The sequence below is a fragment of the Zea mays genome, chromosome 1, assembly GCF_902167145.1.
Source record: "Zea mays cultivar B73 chromosome 1, Zm-B73-REFERENCE-NAM-5.0, whole genome shotgun sequence".
NCBI classification, from domain to species: Eukaryota; Viridiplantae; Streptophyta; class Magnoliopsida; order Poales; family Poaceae; genus Zea; species Zea mays.
This window is the reverse complement of record NC_050096.1, coordinates 214083094-214106323: the sequence shown is the minus strand read 5'-3', so window position 1 is coordinate 214106323 and position 23230 is coordinate 214083094. Positions and strand designations below refer to the sequence as shown.

At 51.9% G+C, this 23230-nt stretch overlaps 1 pseudogene; it reads right to left on the bottom strand.

Annotated features, from left to right (window-relative positions):
* Positions 1-2451: 2451 nt before the first annotated feature.
* LOC109942026 (probable protein phosphatase 2C 48) lies at positions 2452-4545 on the bottom strand (annotated as a pseudogene).
* Positions 4546-23230: the final 18685 nt, after the last annotated feature.

Below are 23230 nucleotides of genomic sequence, written 5' to 3'. Positions count from 1 at the left end.
ATGATTTGCTATCTAAACATGATTTAGACAGTAAACATGATCCCAAACATGATTTGTTTAGACAGTAAACATGATCCCAGACATGATTTTGGTAGTCTACAAATTATCTGATCCCAGACATGGAAGCGAAATGGGTGCATGCGACACCACAAGCATGGTACTTTGTAGCAAAACCCTAAAATCATCCGAGGAACACTAACAACATGGTACTTTGCAGCAAAATCCTACACCAGAAGCTATTTTTATATAACAAATTAGCAAACTATACCAGATCTGAGAGGGGTGAAATGGGTGCATGCAAGAGGGAGAGCTCAAATCAGACGAAGAACAGATCTCAGCCAACAACTACCAGATCTCAGAGGAGAGAAATTAGCCAACAACTACCATATCTCAGCCAACAACTACCAGATCTCAGCGAACAACTATACCAGATCAGACGAAGAACAGATCTCACCCAAGAACTATTTTTATGCATAAATATCAGATCTCAGCCAAGAACTACCAATACTACTACAAATCAAAAGAACAGATTACCTGGAAGGAGTGTCACAACAGCGAGAGGGAGGAGACGCGAGAGCTCGAACGCGAGGGAGAGAAGACGCGAGAGCTCGCCGCGGGGGAGACGAGACGCGAAAGCTTGCTCGCGGGGGGGAGGGGGACCTCGACGGAGAGCTCGAGGGGGAGAGGAGACGCGAGAGCTTGCTCGCGGGGGAGCTCGAGGGGGAGAAGAGACGTGAGAGGGAGAAATGGGAGGGGAGAGGAGGCGGCGGCGAAACCCTAGCGCGAGGCGAGCGCGAGCGCGAGGAGAGCGCGAGGCGAGCGCGAGCGCGAGGAGAGCGCGAGTGGCCGAGCGCAGCCTGGCTCGCGTGGAACGCGCCTTTTGGCCGTATCCCACGGGCCTGGCTGAGGCCAATGTTTTGCACGAGCGTGGCCTGGCCCAGACACACGTCCAAGCAACCAAACACACGGAGCTGTCTGATTTTTGCATCTCTAGAGTTTTGCACGGGCGCATGCACCCAACCAAACACACGGTAACTGTTTCACGTGGAGGATCATGGAAATGTCACGTCGTCGGAGCATGATGCATGATCGTCCGTCCCAGTCAGTGTCCAGACATATACAAATACATGTACAGCAGCGCCTGACGAGAGCTAGTACCGCAAAAAACTAAATGCAGGAATTTTGGACTACCAAATAATTGTTTTATTGCGAGAAAAGTATGGGTACTTGGTCTATACTATAAAAAAAGATACTTGATATTCTACACCAAATCAGTAGCTTAGAGACGATCCGCCTATGGAGATCACTCGTCGTTGGCACAAATTAAGGGCTTGTTCGGTTAGCTCTCAATCTATATGGATTGAGTGGGATTGGATGGGTTTGAATCCCAAACAAATCAAACTTCTTCTTAAATTTTTCCAATCCATGTGTATTGGGAATAACCGAACAAGCCCTAAAGGGGTTTACATCTCCAAACGATTCCCACGCGATGACCCGACACCGACGATCTACGCAAGCTAGCTAGAGAGAAGGCAGCGCGTATCAGCATGAAATCCTCTCGCTCCGATCCGGCGGATTAACCTAACACATTTCATTATCACTCCCAAACCAATCAGGGCATCTTCGCCCAAATCTAAATTAACAAGACCAGGCGGGGGATGTGGACACTCTCTCATGCACATGTCTGTCATCGTCAGTCTTCTAATTGTGTTTGTTTGATTGATTGATCAATCAGAGATATTAATAGAACTTCTCGTGTATGCATTACATTTAATTGATTTGGATTTTTTTTCAGACCTCTAGGTATAGCTTGGAACTCGGCCCTCACTACGCTCGTTCTCCGTGGAAGTCTCCACAAACCCCATTGTTTAGTCAGACATGCTGCTATATATACGTTATACTGACTACATGGCCGTAGATATTTGGAAAAAAAAATGTTGTAGAGTAATAAATAATGCATGCATACCACGTTTATATTAGTTGGTATATCATCATGTATTAATTCTGTATGCAACTTTGCATCACTGACCGCGCGCCGCCCAGAGTACACATGCAGGTGGATGGTGCATGTGTAGCACGCATGTCATATCGAGGTTTCCCAACAATTAATTCTTTTTGCTGTTTTCATCAATTATTTCATTATCTCATTTTGCTGTTTTCATCAATTATTTCATTATCTCATCAGCTACTACTATTCTAGTTGTTGGAGTGAGGTGAACAACGTCTTGCAAAAACATTTTTTCCAATTGATTTATTAGGTGAGTGTTTGTGCGTTGCAACGGTAACACACAATACCATCATAACTTATATACAAAATGTGTGTATTATGAGAAAATGTTTCATAATCCATTTGTAATTCTGGTCATACATAATTTTTGTTATTTTAATCTACCTGTTTCACTACTATATTACAATCATCAGTATCATGCAGACTTTGATATATGTCATGATTTGCATGATATCATCATTGGAGAGCACGTCCCACACCTGCCGGAAGAAGTTCCCCTCTCGTACATCGTCAGTCATCATACACATACCACCATACGCGCTTGCTTAAACAAAAAGGCAAGTGTGTGTTTGTGAAGAGAATTAAATGTAGGCCGGCACAAAAACTATCCCGACGGGGGCGAGGATGACAAACTGGTCATTACTGTCGGTCCTCCTCTGCGTCACCTCCGGCGCCGAGATGACGCCACAGTTCTTGATATAGTAATCGTCGAACGTGCGCGACATGACGAGTACTGATGACTCTTAGCTGGGCTGTCAGACGAAGTGCACCCCAGGCTCATCAACGAGGTAGTACACCTGGCCGTTGCACCACCGGATGCGCTACTCCTCTACGTACATCATGTTCGAGGACACTCACACAACGTCAGCAACGGTCGTCGTCGCAGCGCACAAGAATTCATGGCCGGTCAGTAGCGACTTACATGGCAGGTTAGGCTTCAGGTGGACAATAAGCTGGACGGCGTGATGGCGCTGCCCTCGGATGCGATGCCCAGAACAACCCAAGAGTCACCGATGTTAGCGACGACCATGAGGTCCCCGTGCTTGATGATGGACAACGCGGTGCAACCGCCCTGGACCGCGTCCAACCAACGGCTGCGCCGGAGCTTGTCGTACACAGCGATGCATACGGCTACGTAGGACTGCTTCCAGAGGTCGAACTGGCAGTCGCCAAGCTTCTTCTCGTCGTCGATGAGCGACGCCAACGTGAGCGCCTCCTGCTAGTGGTGTTTGTTCGGGGTTTCCAAGTAAGAAATATGGATTCATCCTTGGCGTTAGTTTATGAAAATGACTCACAAGTCAGATCCATGAAAAAAATATTACGGAGAACAAATGACACGCATGCAAAAAAATGAATTTAAGTTGAAAACATTATTCCAACAAAAGAAATTGCATGCAAAGCTCTTCTTTAAATACTACTCACTTCATCCAAAATATAATTAAAGAATTCTGGTGATACTTATCTAACACTACGCATTGTGCAAGGGTGGCAGGTGGGCTTAGATAGAGATGTAGTAGATATTTTTCCTATCATAGATGTAAACATAAACACACATGTGGTGTAGTGGTAGCTATTACTCGCAATTGCTTGAAGGGTCGTGGGTTCAAATCCCCTTGGGGCCATTCGTGTTTTTTAAGTTTAGCTAGACGTGTGTTGTACGTGGGAATAAGAATGGGTTGTGTGGGGAGGGAAGAATGAGAAAGGCAGATCAAGAAATGAGAATGACAGAACATAGAAATGGGTTGTGCGGGGAGGGGGAATGGGAATGGCGGAACAAGGAATAGCAGATTTAGAATGTGCTTATGTCCAAGAGAGAAGTTGCGGGTCCTTTTATATAGTACAATATGACAATACAATTATGGTTTAATCTGTTACTAAGTGTAAAATCCATAAAAATTTTACAGTAATCGTGGCAATGGAATTAAATTGAAACTAAGTGATTAAATCATATGTTTCTTTTTATAAGGCACGTTAAGGTCCTCTTTGGTTAAGCTTGACAACAAGCTTTGACATTTTAATTAAAAGGGTAAAATAGTCCTCGAACTTAGCTCAAACCAGATGGCCTTCTGGCGTGCCACACTAGAGCCTCCCGTCATGCGCCACCTGGTACACATAATCCTCGAACTTGGCAATATGTGTCATTTGATTCCGGAACATGGCATGTTTCACTTTTATTAGTGCATTCTAGCATGACATGCCACTCGTCATCTGGTTTGAGCAAACCTAGTTTTGGTCGATTTTGCACGGATCGACCAAGTTCTGGACTTGTTTTCCTATTTTTTCGAGTTTGGGGACTCAAGTGACATGGTGTGCCAAGTTTGAAGACCGTTGATACAATTTACTCTTTTAAAAAACCAAAAACTGATCAAAGAGGTTGGCTCCCATCAAAAGCCATAGCCAAAAGTAGTGCTTGCCTAGCATAAATTTCACAAAACTTTAGGGTATGTTTGGTATGGCTTTTGGCTTTGCTTTTACCCCTAAAACCTAAAAGCCAAACCAAAGGGCTGAATCCAAGGTCGTACCTCACACTCCCCCATGGTAACCTAGCTGATGGGGTGGCCATAGGCCCCGCTTTGGTCGAACAATCCGACCAAAGGGCCAACATAGGGTTGAGTAAGGAAGGACTTAACATGATGCCCCCAGTGGGCCGAGCCCCCCAGCGGGACCACTCACCAAGACCAGATCCTACCAGAGGGTGGTCGGATCACTCTTGGACTACCCTTTAGTAGCTAGACAGTCAGCCACACCATGCCAACTAGGTCGGTTGTGGGTAGCCCTCCACTCAAAAGGGTCCATCGGGCCATTTCGAGGGGAGATGTGTGCATAACAAAGCCGGTGACCAAACGATCGAGCTAAAGCTTCGGCCAAGGACAACTCCTAGCTCTGGCAATAACTAAGCCTAGCTATGATAGGTTCCGATGCAAGCTGATGCCCAACTTTGGCATTAATGGAGCACATACACGGCATAAGTGTGGAACCATGCCAACCATAGCAAAAAAGGTCCATCCAAAAAACTGGGAACGCATCATATTCACCAGATAAACCCCGAAGCAATCCTCATGGATTACTTAGGGGATCAGGGGCTACATCTAGCAGATGTGCTTGCGCATGTCAGAAAACCTGATTCCTAGCAAGATATCCTCTGAGCGACACCAAAAAGTTGGTCGAAGGCTCGGGGGATGATGACAAGTCCCTAGGAATGGGGTACCCAAAGTGGGCCCATGACTTGTGGTGGCCCATATGGGACAGAAGCTATGGGAACAAGGCCGACCAACTCCCATCGAGCAACTCTGCGAGGCGGATGGGCCAACTAACTCCCGCTGAGCAACTGAGCAAGGCGGACAGGATGACCAACTTCTGTTGAGCAACTCAACGAGGCGGACAGGCCGACCAACTCTAGCCGAGCAACTCTGTGAGCCGGACAGGCAAAAGGCCCATAACGGGGCTAGTGCACCTGTGGGTCATAGTGACATGACCCCCTATAACGCGCACGTCGAGCGCATGCCTGTACTCGCCTGACATGGAAACAAGGTTGGCATCGTTGCCCCATGCCAGCCATGATAAGGCATGTCACCATCAAACGTCATCTTGGCTGACACTACCAAACATCGGAGGAGTCACGGGGAGTCTCTGTCAACGGGATGAGGCATCACAGCGTATGACCCTTAATGTCCTTCGACTCTACCCTGTGAGACCAGTCAAGCTTCACTACAGGGAATCTCAGCATCAGAGTCTCAACAGTTACTCGCATACCGGGTAGGACAGAGCGATTGACCAAACCGAACATATGGCTACGCATGTATCACAAGACAACATCAGGAGAACTGCGCCAGAAGGACTCTCAAAGATGACAGACCACACCCTACTTTAGATAAATAGGTCCCCTTGTAAGAGCTTCCATCTTGAACTTTAAACGGGGGCGACCGAATAGGCATGGGACAGGAGAGCTAGGAGCATTCAGCCGGAGTTCTCCCCTTCCTCTCATTCTCACACTTGCACCCTTTGTAACATGTTCCCTAGAGCAATACTATAATCAGCACTACACTGCACGTAGGGTGCGATTCTGAACCATTATAACCCCCCTCGAGTCACTTGATTCATCATTCGAAGTGAGTCCACGCTAGCCTTTCCCCACCGAACACAAATTCTACTGTCTCTGGTTTTCGAAACCACGACAAATAGTTATCCCCATCAAAGTGAGGAGGTTTGGCAAGAGGTATTGAAAGCAATTGGGCATTCAAAATGCGAGAGTAATTAAATAGAGTGCAATTGAATTTAGATTTAACCGGTTTCTCCTCATGGCGCTTGGAGGAAGATTCTTCGCCACTTGAAGGGGATGGCGATGTAGAAGAGTTTGTCTTATAGTGGACGATCTTCTTGATTCTCTTTTTGTTGCCATCCTTCTTCAAGTCGACGGGCTTCTCATCTTCAGTCTTGTCCTCTAAAGGCGTATTTGGTAAACTGGTTCGGTGGCACACAAACTCGGTCTGGTGTGCCACATAACTTTGAGATGAAGTCCTTTTTTATCAAACTTGTCCAAATCTGTCAGGGACCATAACTAGGGGTACCCCCAAGACTCCTAAACTCGGTTGGTAACCACCATCAGCACAAGCTGCAAAGGCCTGATGGGCGCAATACAGGTCAAAGCTCCGTCCACTCAAGGGACACGATCTCGCCTCGCCCGAGCCCAGCCTCGGACAGGAACAGTAGACCCAGGCGGATTCACGCCTCGCCCGAGGGCCTCCTCAAGCGACGGGCGCACCTTCGACTCGCCCGAGGCCCAGCTCGGGCAGGCTTCGCAGTGAAGCAAACTTGGCCAGATCGCCTCGCCAACCGACCGAATCGCAGGAGCATTCAATGCAAGGATCACCTGACACCTTATCCTGACGCGCGTTCCTCAGTCGACTGGGCCGAAGTGACCGCAGTCATTTCGCCCCTCCCCTGACTGACCTGACAGGAAAACAGCACCGTCTGCCCTGCTCCGACTGCTATGCCACCCGCCAGGGTGAGGCTGACAGCAGCCGAGTCCAGCCTCAGGCGCCATAGGAAGCTCCGCCTCGCCCGACCCCAGGGCTCGGACTCAACCTCGACCCCGGAAGACGGTCTCCGCCTCGCCCGACCCAAGACTCGGACTCAACCTTGACCTCGGAAGACGGTCTCCGCCTCGCCCGACCCCAGGGCTCGGACTCAACCTCGACCTCGGAAGACGGTCTCCGCCTCGCCCGACCCCAGGGCTCGGACTCAGCCTCGACCTCGAAGGAGTCACCGCCTCGCCCGACCTTGGGCTCGGACCGACCACGCTACAGGGGGGGGTACATCATTACCCTACCCCTAGCTAGCTTAGGCTACGGGGAACAAGACCGGCGTCCCATCTGGCTCGCCCCGGTAAACGAGTAATGATGGTAACCCGCGTGCTCCCATGACAACGGCGGTCCTCAGCCCCTTACGGAAGCAAGGAGACGTCAGCAAGGTCCTGACAACCTCGATAGCTGTGCTTCTACAGGGCTCAAGCGCTCCTCCGACGGCCACGACATCATATGAACAGGGCACTAACACCTCTCCGACAACCACGTCGACATGTACATTGGGCTCTAGCTCCTCTCTGCTAGACACGTTAGCATATTGCTACACCCCCCCATTGTACACCTGGGCCCTCTCCTTACATCTATAAAAGGAAGGTCCAGGGCCCTCGTACGAGAAGGTGGCCGCGCGGGAGAACGGGCTGACGGACAGGCTCTCTCTCTCTCTCCCTCGCGAACACTTGTAACCCCCTACTGCAAGCGCATCTGCCCTGGGCACAGGATAACACGAGCCGCGGTTCCCTTTTTTGTTCCCCCTTGTGTTCCATCTCGCGCCGACCCATCTGGGCTGGGACACGCAGCGACAATTTACTCGTCGATCCAGGGACCCCCCCTGTAACGCCCTAAATTTGGGGGTAGAATTTTTTCTTCTTTTTTCTCACCAAATTCGGGCGTTACTCTCTTTTCTCTTTCCCCGTTTTGCTCCTTCTTCCCACTTTCAAACCAGTATAGCGACAGGTGTCCGTGTCATGTGTAAACCAAAACCTAAGTATCATGGGTGTTGCATCATGCCGAAGCACATTTCTTTGTCTGATGTTGAGTGTTCGTCTCGTTCCGTTCCGGATTTCGATTCGCGATTTAATTCCGTTTAGTGGTCGTGCACGTCGTGGGTTTTCGATCCGCGAAGTGGCCCGGCCCAACCCAGCCCAGCCCAGCCCGGCCCCGCGCGCCCCTGGCGCCCACACGCCCCCATGCGCCCCCTCCTCTCTCCCTCTCTATCATTTGGATCTCCCGCGCAGCAACCTCCCCTCTCCCTCTTCCACCTCTCTCTCCCCGTGGTGCCCTAGGAATTGGAGACGGCGATCACCAGATTTTGGACCCCGAGGTGAGCTCCCCTCCCCTCCCCTTCTCCTCTCTCTCTCTCTCTCTCTCTCTCTCTCTCTCCCTCCTCTTCTTCCTCCCCCGCGCGCGCCCCTCTTTTTTTTCCTGCTCGCGCGCGCCCCTGCCCTTCCCCGCTCGCCGGCGGCGCGGCCGGCCCTGCCCGCCCCCTGCCGCGGCGGCGACCCCGCCCCCGCCCCCGTCCGCGGCCGGCCCTGCCCCTCCCGCCCGCGCGCGGCGGCGCCCCCGCCCCTGCTCGGCCCCGCGGCGGCGCTTCCCCCCGCCCCTGCCCGCCCCGCGGCGGCGCTCGCCCGCCCCCTGCCCGCCCGCGGCGGCGCTCCCCCGCCCCTCCCCGGCCCGCGGCGGCGATCCCGCCCGCCCCTGCTCGCCGGCGCGCGGCCCCCGACGCGGCCTCCGGCCCCCGGCGCGGCCCCGCCCCTGCTCGCCCGGCTCGGCCCCGGCGCGGGCTCGGCCTCGGCGCGGGCCCTGCCCCGGCGCGGCCTCGACCCCCTGCATGCGTCGTCCTGGCCCTCGGTGTGGCCTCGCGCTCCCCGTTTGCCGCTAGCGCGTTCCCGCGTGCGCAACCCGCGCTCGCTGTGATTATTTTTGGTCGGTAGTTAATGTCAAACTCCGTTAGTTAGCGTGCTGCGTCGCGCGCTTCGCCGCGCGACGGATTTGTCTAATTTCAGGTTCTATCTATGTGTTGCGCCGTGCACTTCGTCGCGCGACGATCCATTTTTAATTTCAGGTTGTTCAAGGTGTAACGCCGCGCGCGTATTCACGCGACGTTCCACTTTGGACTCAGTTTAGTCGATGTATGCCGTCGTGCGTTTCGTCGCGCGACGCTTAACGTCTCCTCTTAACTAATGCGAAGTGTGTCGTTGCGTGCTCGGTCGCGCGACGAGTCGTTAACTTCTTAATTCGTTTTAGAGTGCTATGTCGCGCGTCTCGCCGCGCGACAATCCTTTTTATTTATCTTCACCTGCTTATAATGATTAGACATGAAACATGACTTTACTTTACGCTAAACATAGTGTCTACGTTAATTTTCCTTCCATTAAGCGAGTGGTTAATTTATAATCATGTAACGTGACCGTTTCTCGACTGTCTTGTTCCCGTTCTCTCTTAATTGTAACTGCGAGCCCGCGTGGAACGTCTGTTTACTTACTGCATTCTATTGTATGGTGTACTGTTCTTTTGTATTAAATATGTGGATGTATGTGTGTTTGCGCTCGCATAGAGAACGATCCGGTCGAAGATCCCGAGGAACTAGCAGGAGAAGCCCCTGAGCAGCAGTCGGTTGGTGGAGGCAAGTGTCCTTTGACCTATCTCTGTCCTATTCATTATTTAATTCACCTCCCGCTTTACACATTTATGCCTAAGGACTCACTAGCTTTTGTTATCCATGTCCTTGTTTACCTATTTGGGTTGGATTATTATTGTTTAGCTTTATGCTATTGCTTAACTCCAATCAATGAACATGATGAGATTATCTATGATACGCTGTTTTCCCCTTTCTTATGATGATGTTATACTTGTGGTCTTCAAGGGGGCTCGAGCGGTTTCTCGAGTGCCTCTCCGTAAGGACCTGTTCTATGGATGACCGCCCGGGAAAACAGTGCAACCATGAGGGTGGAATGGGATGCCCTTAGCTGAATAATTAGAGGATCCGGGGTGTAGATCACTTAGCCGTCGTGCCGTCAATGGGGCTCGGTGTATGCGGCTCGCTCTGCCAAGTTTGGGTTCGCCCCTTGGGGAGGAGTGCGGTGCATTTAGGAAACCTAACGGGTGGCTACAGCCCCGGGGAATCTTTGTAAAGGCTACGTAGTGATGTCCTGCTAGGCCACCTAGGTAGTGGTCAATGGGGAGTAGCTCTCTCCAGGCAGAAAGGGAATCACGGTTTGTGGGTAAAGTGCACAACCTCTGCATAGTTTTTAAAAACTGATATATCAGCCGTGCTCACGGTTATGAGCGGCCAAGGGAGCTCCAGTGATTAGTGGTACTTGATCAGAGACATTATGGTACAGGTGGCTATGAGATCGATGGTTTTGGTTATGACTTTGGTGCTGGTAAGTGGTACTCTTTCCGTTTGGAAAGGGTACATCGGGCTAATAACTTGGGTTAATGCTAAAACCTAGCTTTATATTAGTGAATAATAATCTGACCAACTAAAAGCAACTGCTTGACTTATCCCCACATAAAGCTAGTCCACTACAGCCAAACAGGATACTTGCTGAGTATGTTGATGTGTACTCACCCTTGCTCTACACACCAAACCCCCCCATCCCCAGGTTGTCAGCATTGCAACCACTGCTCAGGAGAAGATGAAGCTGTGGAAGGAGACTTCCGGGAGTTCCAAGACTACGACGAGTTCTAGGCGTGGGTTAGCGGCAACCCCCAGTCGACTGCCTGTGAAGGCCGCGGTTATCTACGTTTCTTTTCCGCACTTTGATTTATTGTAAAGACTGTGGATGTCTCAGACATATGATGTAATCGACTATTTCCATTTTTAATACTATTTTGAGCACTGTGTGATGATGTCCATGTTATGTAACTGCTGTGTATGTGAATAACTGATCCTGGCACGTACATGGTTCGCATTCGGTTTGCCTTCTAAAGACCGGGTGTGACATAAGTGGTATCAAAGCCAGGTTGACTGTAGGACCGCTAACCTAGAATAGAATGGTCGTTCTAAGGACTATAGACCTCTGTCCCTGCCTTGACTTTGATATCCCTTCAAAAGTTGGTCATACCGACCAAACCTATGTTCTACTATATAATATACCTTGCTGAAAATTGTGTTTTATTCTAATCCTTCATTTACTTATGATTCATTATTTGCTGGTCATATTACTTCTGTTCTCACCCTTTTGCTTGCGATGTCTTTTGTAGATGGCTCGTCTTAGACACACTGCACGAAAGTCTGTCATCCCCTTCTTACCCTCCCGTCTTGCTGAGCGTCCGCTTCGCCGTCCCATGGCCGGACAGTCCAGCCACTTGGAGAGACTGCACCACCGCCTGCATGAGGAGTAGGAACGTTGACGACAGGAGCAGCAGGGCTCTTCCTTCTCGCTCCAACAGGAGATAGAGTCCGTGAGGAGCTGCTCCCCCGTGCTTCCCCTGGAGGCGCCCCCTGCACCATCACTGGGCGCCCCAACTTCTGGAGTAGCTGCTGGAGGAGACCCAGACGACGAAGGTGGCGACGACAGCTCGAGCCACGACATCGACTTCTCTGCTAACCATGAGCCGGAAGGATGGGTTGCTCGACCCATCACTCACGACGCTGCTCGCGGGTGTCACTTCCACGATGCGCTCGACACCCTGCTACGTCGGGCACTTAACCGGCATACTTGGTCCATCGAGTATCGCTGTGTGGTCTACCAGCACAGTCGCGGGGTCTACCCGGACCGCTGGGAGGCAACCTGCTTGGTGTGCCGTCCGGAGAACAGTCTCCAGGGTGCGGAGGCCTGCTCAGAGCACTATTCCATCTCTGAGCGGGACTCAGTTGAGGCAGCCATGCAAGATGCTGCACGGCGTGCGCTTTCGCACTACTGCTCGGTTTTCGGTGGGGTAGCTGACGGTCTTGACCTGAAGTATTACCCCCGCCGTCCATCTGGCAGCACAGGAGGCGTGATTGTCTCACCTGTCGGTGAGGACAATCCTAGGTTGAGCAGCACAGTCAACCTAGTCGTCGTGCTAAACACGGAGCTGGACCATGCGCTAGACGAGCTGAGTAGGGCTCGTGCTGAGATCGCCCTGCTGCGGGCTGAGCGCGCGGAACGTCGTCACCTGGACGATGGTTCCCCTGCTCCCGTCGGGACTCAGCACCCATACCGCTCACCTCGGCGTGGACACCAGCCTTATGGCCACCCCGACTGCAAGACCAAGATAAATCTAGAACCATAGATCGTTAGAGTTGGATCTTGTAATTAATACAAAATATATACGTAGAAGCTACAGTCTTAGCATTAGTCTCGGTCTTAGTTAGTCTTAGTTAGACAAAGTAGTTTGCTATATCCTGTGCATTTATGTTTGTCATGATGAACTATGTTTGGTTTGGATCTTTGTAATGACTGTCACCAGAGTGTGGGTATCCCCTGCATTTTGGTTTACCTATTATGTTAATGGAGTTAGTTATATAGTTGGGAAACCTTTTATTCCACTTTCCTCTTTATCTGAGAAGCTATGTGGTCTGTGTTGGAGATCAGTGAAGATGCTCATCTGTTTAGTGCTGTTGAAGAATTCTATACTCTTTTCTTATGCTGCAAGATTTGCCAGATCAGTTCTGTTGTGTGGTTGCATTCTGCAGATGTCAGAGAACAGGCGTAGAGGAGGAAGGCGTGCTCAGCAGGAGCGAGCCGCTCAACAGGAGGAGGTGCCCCAGCAGCAGCACCTGCCGCCCCCGCCCCCGATTTCCATCAAGCAGATGTTTCTGATGCAGACTCAGGCAGTTCAAGCCATCGGTCAGACTCTGGCCGCCATTCAGCAGCAGCAGCAGCAGCAGGCCCCACCTCAGCCTCAGATGCCTCAGATGCCTAGAGACAAGCGTGCTGAATTCATGAGAGGCCATCCACCAACGTTCGCTCATTCTTCTGACCCCATGGATGCTGAAGACTGGCTGCGCACTATGGAGCGGGAGTTGCATACCGCTCAGTGCGATGACAGGGAGAAAGTCCTGTATGGTCCCCGTTTGTTGAGAGGAGCAGCCTAGTCATGGTGGGAGTCTTACCTCGCCACCCATGCCCACCCCGACACCATCACCTGGGAAGAGTTCAGAGGAAGCTTTCGTCAGTACCATGTTCCTGCAGGTCTGATGACAGTAAAGAAGGAGGAGTTCCTGGCCCTCAAGCAAGGGCCATTGTCTGTCAGTGAGTACCGGGACAGGTTTCTGCAGTTGTCTCGCTATGCTCCTGAAGATGTCGACACCGACGCCAAGCGACAGTACCGTTTCCTGAGAGGCTTGGTTGACCCTCTTCAGTATCAGCTGATGAATCACACCTTCCCGACATTCCAGCACCTGATTGACAGAGCAATCATGACAGAGAGGAAGCGTAAGGAGATGGAGGATCGTAAGTGCAAGATCAGTGGACCCCAGCCTGGAAGTAGCAATCGTCCTCATTTCTCAAGCAATCAACCTCAGCAGTTCAGGCAGAACCAGCGTCCACCTCAGCAACATCAGCAATTCCAAAGGCAGTATCCTCAGCACCAGTATCAGAACCGTCAGAGCAATCAGTCAGGAGGTCAGTTTCAGAGGCAGAATCAGCAAGCACCTCGTCTTCCTGCCCCAGCAACCCAGCAGAACAATCAGGCAGCACCAGCTCAGGTTGGAAACAGAGCATGTTTCCATTGTGGAGAGCAAGGCCACTGGGTGATGCAATGTCCGAAGAAGGCAGCCCAGCAGCAGTCAGGCCCCAATGCCCCAGCAAAGCAGAACGTGTCTCAGCCTGGAGCAGGCAACTGCTCTCAGCCGCGCTATAATCATGGGAGACTGAACCACTTGGAGGCTGAAGCAGTTCAGGAGACCCCCGGCATGATAGTAGGTATGTTCCCAGTCGACTCCCATATTGCAAAAGTGTTATTTGATACTGGAGCAACGCATTCTTTCATTACTGCATCATGGGTAGAAGCACATAATCTTCCAATTACTACCATGTCAACCCCCATTCAAATTGACTCAGCCGGTGGTAGAATTCGAGCCGATAGCATTTGTTTGAATATAAGTGTGGAAATAAGGGGGATAGTGTTTCCCGCCAACCTTATAGTAATGGCTACTCAGGGAATAGATGTCATCCTAGGGATGAATTGGCTAGATAAGTACCAGGCAGTTATCAGTTGTGATAAAAGGACCATCAAGTTGGTGTCCCCACTAGGAGAGGAAGTGGTGACCGAGTTAGTCCCGCCTGAGCCAAAGAAAGGAAGTTGTTATCAGCTAGCTGTTGATAGCAGTGAAGCAGACCCAATTGAGAGTATCAAGGTTGTGTCTGAGTTCTCAGATGTGTTTCCAAAGGACTTACCGGGTATGCCACCAGAGCGGAAAGTTGAGTTTGCCATAGAGCTTCTTCCTGGAACCGCCCCTATCTTTAAGAGAGCCTACAGAATATCTAGACCAGAGTTGGTTGAGCTTAAGAAGCAAATTGATGAGCTGTCAGAGAAAGGTTACATCCGGCCAAGCACCTCGCCTTGGGCCGCTCCTGTCTTGTTCGTGGAGAAGAAATATGGCACCAAGAGGATGTGCATCGATTACCGAGCTTTGAATGAGGTCACGATCAAGAACAAGTATCCCTTGCCCAGAATAGAACATATGTTCGACCAGTTGAGAGGAGCCAGTGTGTTCTCCAAGATTGATCTGAGGTCAGGTTATCATCAGCTCAGGATCCGACCTTCGGACATTCCGAAGACGACATTCATTTCCAAGTATGGTTTGTATGAGTTCACAGTAATGTCTTTTGGTTTGACCAATGCGCCAGCGTTCTTCATGAATTTGATGAACAATGTATTCATGGATTATCTCGATAAGTTTGTGGTGGTATTCATTGATGACATTCTGATTTACTCTCAAAGCGAAGAAGAGCATGCAGATCATTTGAAGATGGTGTTGCAGAGATTGCGAGAGCACCAGTTGTATGCAAAGTTGAGCAAGTGTGAATTCTGGATCAATGAAGTCCTGTTCTTGGGTCATATAATCAACGAAGAAGGATTGGCTGTGGATCCGAAGAAAGTGGCAGACATTCTGAACTGGAGAGCGCCAACAGATGCTCGAGGAATCAAGAGTTTCATTGGAATGGCCGGATATTATCGGCGATTCATTGAAGGGTTTTCGAAGATTGCGAAACCAATGACAGCGTTGCTAGGCAACAAAGTTGAGTTCAAGTGGACCCAGAAATGCCAAGAGGCCTTTGAAGCGCTGAAAGAGAAGTTGACTACAACGCCTGTCCTAGTCTTGCCTAATGTGCACAAGCCCTTCTCGGTGTATTGTGATGCTTGTTACACAGGTTTGGGAGGTGTGTTGATGCAAGAGGGAAGAGTTGTGGCCTACTCGTCCCGACAGTTGAAGGTTCATGAGAAGAACTACCCAATCCATGATCTAGAGTTGGCAGTAGTGGTTCACGCACTGAAGACATGGAGGCACTATCTGTATGGACAGAAATGTGATGTTTACACAGACCACAAGAGTCTGAAGTACATATTCACTCAGTCAGAGTTGAACATGAGGCAACAAAGATGGTTAGAGTTGATCAAAGATTATGAGTTGGAGATTCATTACCATCCAGGCAAAGCAAACGTAGTGGCAGATGCTTTGAGCAGAAAGAGTCAAGTCAATCTGATGGTCGCTCGTTCGATGCCTTATGAGTTGGCCAAGGAGTTCGACAGGTTGAGTCTCGGATTTCTGAACAATTCGCGAGGAGTCACAGTTGAGTTGGAACCTACCTTAGAGCGCGAAATCAAAGAAGCGCAGAAGAATGATGAGAAGATCAGTGAGATCCGGCGACTGATTCTAGATGGCAGAGGCAAAGATTTTCGAGAAGATGCAGAAGGTGTGATATGGTTCAAAGACCGCTTGTGTGTTCCTAATGTCCAGTCTATTCGGGAGTTGATCCTTAGGGAAGCTCATGAGACAGCCTATTCGATTCACCCTGGCAGTGAGAAGATGTATCAGGATCTGAAGAAGAAATTCTGGTGGTACGGAATGAAGAGGGAAATCGCAGAGCATGTGGCTATGTGTGATAGTTGTCAAAGAATTAAGGCAGAGCACCAGAGACCAGCCGGATTGTTACAACCGTTGCAGATCCCTCAGTGGAAATGGGACGAAATCGGTATGGATTTCATAGTTGGATTGCCTCGCACTCGAGCCGGCTACGAATCCATTTGGGTAGTAGTGGACCGCTTGACCAAGTCAGCCCACTTCATACCTGCCAAGACCAACTACAACAGTGCAGTATTGGCAGAGTTGTATATGTCTCGGGTCGTTTGTCTTCATGGTGTGCCAAAGAAGATAGTGTCAGACAGAGGAACGCAGTTCACCTCTCATTTCTGGCAGCAGTTGCATGAAGCCTTGGGCACACATCTGAATTTCAGTTCAGCTTATCATCCGCAGACAAATGGCCAGACCGAAAGAACCAACCAAATTCTTGAAGACATGTTGAGAGCCTGTGCGTTGCAAGATCAGTCCGGATGGGACAAGAGATTGCCTTATGCAGAGTTTTCCTATAACAACAGTTACCAGGCCAGTTTGAAGATGTCACCATTTCAGGCGCTCTATGGAAGGAGTTGCAGAACTCCGTTGCAATGGGATCAGCCTGGAGAAAAGCAGGTGTTTGGGCCAGACATTTTGCTTGAAGCCGAAGAGAACATCAAGATGGTCCGAGAGAATCTGAAGATAGCGCAATCAAGACAGCGAAGCTATGCAGACACAAGGAGAAGAGATCTGAGTTTCGAAGTCGGAGACTTTGTCTATCTGAAAGTGTCACCGATCAGAGGAGTCAAGAGGTTCGGAGTCAAAGGCAAGTTAGCACCCCGCTACATTGGTCCGTACCAAATCCTCTCAAGGCGTGGAGAAGTGGCCTATCAGCTCAGTCTGCCAGAGAATTTGTCCGCTGTGCATGATGTCTTTCATGTGTCTCAGTTGAAGAAGTGCTTGCGTGTGCCAGAAGAGCAGTTGCCAGTGGAAGGTCTTGAAGTCCAGGAGGACTTGACCTACGTTGAGAAGCCAGTGCAGATCCTTGAGGTTGCAGACAGAGTCACCCGAAGGAAGACCATCAGAATGTGCAAAGTCAAATGGAATCACCACTCTGAGGAAGAAGCAACTTGGGAGCGTGAAGATGATCTGATGGCTAAATACCCTGAGCTCTTTGCTAGCCAACCCTGAATCTCGAGGGCGAGATTCTTTTAAGGGGGATAGGTTTGTAACGCCCTGAATTTGGGGGTAGAATTTTTTCTTCTTTTCTCTCACCAAATTCGGGTGTTACTCTCTTTTCTCTTTCCCCGTTTTGCTCCTTCTTCCCACTTTCAAACCAGTATAGCGACAGGTGTCCGTGTCATGTGTATACCAAAACCTAAGTATCATGGGTGTTGCATCATGCTGAAGCACATTTCTTTGTCTGATGTTGAGTGTTCGTCTCGTTCCGTTCCGGATTTCGATTCGCGATTTAATTCCGTTTAGTGGTCGTGCACGTCGTGGGTTTTCGATCCGCGAAGTGGCCCGGCCCAACCCAGCCCAGCCCAGCCCGGCCCGGCCCGGCCCGGCCCCGTGCGCCCCTGGCGCCCACACCCCCCCCCATGCGCCCCCTCCTCTCTCCCTCTCTATCATTTGGATCTCCCGCGCAGCAACCTCCCCTCTCCCTCTTCCACCTCTCTCTCCCCGTGGTGCCCTAGGAATTGGAGACGGCGATCACCGGATTTTGGACCCCGAGGTGAGCTCCCCTCCCCTCCCCTTCTCCTCTCTCTCTCTCTCCCTCCTCTTCTTCCTCCCCCGCGCGCGCCCCTCTTTTTTTTCCTGCTCACGCGCGCCCCTGCCCTTCCCCGCTCGCCGGCGGCGCGGCCGGCCCCGCCCGCCCCCTGCCGCGGTGGCGACCCCGCCCCGCCCGCCCCCGCCCCCGTCCGCGGCCGGCCCCGCCCCTCCCTCTCGCGCGCGGCGGCGCCCCCGCCCCTGCTCGGCCCCGTGGCGGCGCTTCCCCCCGCCCCTGCCCGCCCCGCGGCGGCGCTCGCCCGCCCCCTGCCCGCCCGCGGCGGCGCCCCTCGCCCGCCCCCTGCCGGCCCGCGGCGGCGATCCCGCCCGCCCCTGCTCGCCGGCGCGCGGCCCCCGGCGCGACCTCCGGCCCCCGGCGCGGCCCCGCCCCCTACTCGCCCGGCTCGGCCCCGGCGCGGCCCCTGCCCCGGCGCGGCCTCGACCCCCTGCATGCGTCGTCCTGGCCCTCGGTGTGGCCTCGCGCTCCCCGTTTGCCGCTAGCGCGTTCCCGCGTGCGCAACCCGCGCTCGCTGTGATTATTTTTGGTCGGTAGTTAATGTCAAACTCCGTTAGTTAGCGTGCTGCGTCGCGCGCTTCGCCGCGCGACGGATTTGTCTAATTTCAGGTTCTATCTATGTGTTGCGCCGTGCGCTTCGTCGCGCGACGATCCATTTTTAATTTCAGGTTGTTCAAGGTGTAACGCCGCGCGCGTATTCACGCGACGTTCCACTTTGGACTCAGTTTAGTCGACGTATGCCGTCGTGCGTTTCGTCGCGCGACGCTTAACGTCTCCTCTTAACTAATGCGAAGTGTGTCGTTGCGTGCTCGGTCGCGCGACGAGTCGTTAACTTCTTAATTCGTTTTAGAGTGCTATGTCACGCGTCTCGCCGCGCGACAATCCTTTTTATTTATCTCCACCTGCTTATAATGATTAGACATGAAACATGACTTTACTTTACGCTAAACATAGTGTCTACATTAATTTTCCTTCCATTAAGCGAGTGGTTAATTTATAATCATGTAACGTGACCGTTTCTCGACTGTCTTGTTCCCGTTCTCTCTTAACTGTAACTGCGAGCCCGCGTGGAACGTCTGTTTACTTACTGCATTCTATTGTATGGTGTACTGTTCTTTTGTATTAAATATGTGGATGTATGTGTGTTTGCGCTCGCATAGAGAACGATCCGGTCGAAGAGCCCGAGGAACTAGCAGGAGAAGCCCCTGAGCAGCAGTCGGTTGGTGGAGGCAAGTGTCCTTTGACCTATCTCTGTCCTATTCATTATTTAATTCACCTCCCGCTTTACACATTTATGCCTAAGGACTCACTAGCTTTTGTTATCCATGTCCTTGTTTACCTATTTGGGTTGGATTATTATTGTTTAGCTTTATGCTATTGCTTAACTCCAATCAATGAACATGCTGAGATTATCTATGATACGCTGTTTTCCCCTTTCTTATGATGATGTTATACTTGTGGTCTTCAAGGGGGCTCGAGCGGTTTCTCGAGAGCCTCTCCGTAAGGACCTGTTCTATGGATGACCGCCCGGGAAAACAGTGCAACCATGAGGGTGGAATGGGATGCCCTTAGCTGAATAATTAGAGGATCCGGGGTGTAGATCACTTAGCCGTCGTGCCGTCAATGGGGCTCGGTGTATGCGGCTCGCTCTGCCAAGTTTGGGTTCGCCCCTTGGGGAGGAGTGCGGTCATTTAGGAAACCTAACGGGTGGCTACAGCCCCGGGGAATCTTTGTAAAGGCTACGTAGTGATGTCCTGCTAGGCCACCTAGGTAGTGGTCAATGGGGAGTAGCTCTCTCCGGGCAGAAAGGGAATCACAGCTTGTGGGTAAAGTGCACAACCTCTGCAGAGTGTTTAAAAACTGATATATCAGTCGTGCTCACGGTTATGAGCGGCCAAGGGAGCTCCAGTGATTAGTGGTACTTGATCAGAGACATTATGGTACAGGTGGCTATGAGATCGATGGTTTTGGTTATGACTTTGGTGCTGGTAAGTGGTACTCTTTCCGTTTGGAAAGGGTACATCGGGCTAATAACTTGGATTAATGCTAAAACCTAGCTTTATATTAGTGAATAATAATCTGACCAAATAAAAGCAACTGCTTGACTTATCCCCACATAAAGCTAGTCCACTACAGCCAAACAGGATACTTGCTGAGTATGTTGATGTGTACTCACCCTTGCTCTACACACCAAACCCCCCCCCCCATCCCCAGGTTGTCAGCATTGCAACCACTGCTCAGGAGAAGATGAAGCTGTGGAAGGAGACTTCCGGGAGTTCCAAGACTACGACGAGTTCTAGGCGTGGGTTAGTGGCAACCCCCAGTCGGCTGCCTGTGAAGGCCGCGGTTATCTACGTTTCTTTTCCGCACTTTGATTTATTGTAAAGACTATGTGGATGTCTCAGACATATGATGTAATCGACTATTTCCCTTTTTAATACTATTTTGAGCACTGTGTGATGATGTCCATGTTATGTAACTGCTGTGTACGTGAATAACTGATCCTGGCACGTACATGGTTCGCATTCGGTTTGCCTTCTAAAGACCGGGTGTGACATAAGTGGTATCAAAGCCAGGTTGACTGTAGGACCGCTAACCTAGAATAGAATGGTCGTTCTAAGGACTATAGACCTCTGTCCCTGCCTTGACTTTGATATCCCTTCAAAAGTTGGTCATACCGACCAAACCTATGTTCTACTATATAATATACCTTGCTGAAAATTGTGTTTTATTCTAATCCTTCATTTACTTATGATTCATTATTTGCTGGTCATATTACTTCTGTTCTCACCCTTTTGCTTGCGATGTCTTTTGTAGATGGCTCGTCTTAGACACACTGCACGAAAGTCTGTCATCCCCTTCTTACCCTCCCGTCTTGTTGAGCGTCCGCTTCGCCGTCCCGTGGCCGGACAGTCCAGCCACTTGGAGAGACTGCACCACCGCCTGCATGAGGAGCAGCAGCGTCGACGACAGGAGCAGCAAGGCTCTTCCTTCTCGCTCCAACAGGAGATAGAGTCCGTGAGGAGCTGCTCCCCCGTGCTTCCCCTGGAGGCGCCCCCTGCACCATCACTGGGCGCCCCAGCTTCTGTAGTAGCTGCTGGAGGAGACCCAGACGACGGAGGTGGCGACGACAGCTCAAGCCACGACATCGACTTCTCTGCTAACCATGAGCCGGAAGGATGGGTTGCTCGACCCATCACTCGCGACGCTGCTCGCGGGTGTCACTTCCACGCTGCGCTCGACACCCTGCTACGTCGGGCACTTAACCGACATACTTGGTCCATCGAGTATCGCTGTGTGGTCTACCAGCACAGTCGTGGGGTCTACCCGGACCGCTGTGAGGCAACCTGCTTGGTGCGCCGTCCGGAGAACAGTCTCCAGGGTGTGGAGGCCTGCTCAGAGCACTATTCCATCTCTGAGAGGGACTCAGCTGAGGCAGCCATGCAAGATGCTGCACGGCGTGCGCTTTCGCACTACTGCTCGGTTTTCGGTGGGGTAGCTGACGGTCTTGACCTGAAGTATTACCCCCGCCGTCCATCTGGCAGCACGGGAGGCGTGATTGTCTCACCTGTCGGTGAGGACAATCCTAGGTTGAGCAGCACAGTCAACCTAGCCGCCGTGCTAAACACGGAGCTGGACCATGCGCTAGACGAGCTGAGTAGGGCTCGTGCTGAGATCGCCCTGCTGCGGGCTGAGCGCGCGGAACGTCGTCACCTGGACGATGGTTCCCCCGCTCCCGTCGGGACTCAGCACCCGTACCGCTCACCTCGGCGTGGACACCAGCCTTATGGCCACCCCGACTGCAAGACCAAGATAAATCTAGAACCATAGATCGTTAGAGTTGGATCTTGTAATTAATACAAAATATATACGTCAGCAAGGTAAACGAGTAATGATGGTAACCCGCGTGCTCCCATGACGACGGCGGTTCTCAGCCCCTTACGGAAGCAAGGAGACGTCAGCAAGGTCCCGACAGCCTTGATAGCTGTGCTTCTACAGGGCTCAAGCGCTCCTCCGACGGCCACGACATCATATGAACAGGGCACTAACACCTCTCCGACAGCCACGTCGACATGTACATTGGGCTCTAGCTCCTATCTGCTAGACACGTTAGCATATTGCTACACCCCCCCCATTGTACACCTGGGCCCTCTCCTTACATCTATAAAAGAAAGGTCCAGGGCCCTCGTACGAGAAGGTGGCCGCGCGGGAGAACGGGCTGACGGACAGGCTCTCTCTCTCCCTCGCGAACACTTGTAACCCCCTACTGCAAGCGCATCTGCCCTGGGCGCAGGATAACACGAGCCGCGGTTCCCTTTTTTGTTCCCCCTTGTGTTCCATCTCGCGCCGACCCATCTGGGCTGGGACACGCAGCGACAATTTACTCGTCGATCCAGGGACCCCCCGGGTCGAAACGCCGACAGTTGGCGTGCCAGGTAGGGGTCTGCTGCGTGTTGACGAACAGCTTCCCATCAAGCTCCAGATGGGTAGTCTCCAGCAACCTCTCCAGCCCGGGACGCTGCTCCATTTCGGGAGTCTCGAGTTCATGTCCCTCGATGGCAGCTACGACATGGTACTCCTTCCTCCGCCGCACGACAACGACAATGGCGGCCGTCAGCCCGCCCGGCGGCGGCAGAATCGACGACGTCTTCCCCGCGTGGCGGAAGAACGGCATCCGGGTCTGTCCTGTCACCTTCCCCACCGCAGGAGGAGGAGGCGGGGCAACCATGGCTAAGCAGGAGGCGACACCTCATTGGCTATCGAGCGAGTCGACGATGCCGGCGTCCCAGCGGGGGACACGTCGGGCGTTGACCTCACGTCTGAGACGAAGACGAGTGTCGTTTCCCCGCAACACGCCAACCCCAAGCGGACAGATGATGCCAGCACGCTCACGAAGGACTTGCTGGGTGTTAGCCTCGTACCTGAGGTCACGGTGCAGTCCGTCCCCGACGCGACTCCGTCACCATCCGTCGATCAAGAGGTACTGTCCGTTTTCCACCCTGTGCCTTTTAGATTTAGCTTCGACCCACCAAGCGACCCCGCTTCGGTGGACGCTTTCGTAAAGGCATATCCTAACCTTCCGGGGTACCATATGTGGTCAACCTGGGACCGACTGACGGCCGTCTCGACCTACGGGCCCCCGGGTTCCGAGGAAGGTGACGAGCCCGACTCTGGTTGGGATTTCTCCGGGCTCGATAACCCTAGTGTCATGCGGTACTTCATGACCGCATGTGACTACTACCTCTCTGATTGCTCCGATGATGGCCACAGCCTTGACGACGAGGACTGTGGCCCAAGTCGCGAATGTTTCCACGTCGATCTAGGGGGTCTCGACGAAGGCAACCACCTTGGTATGTCGGAGG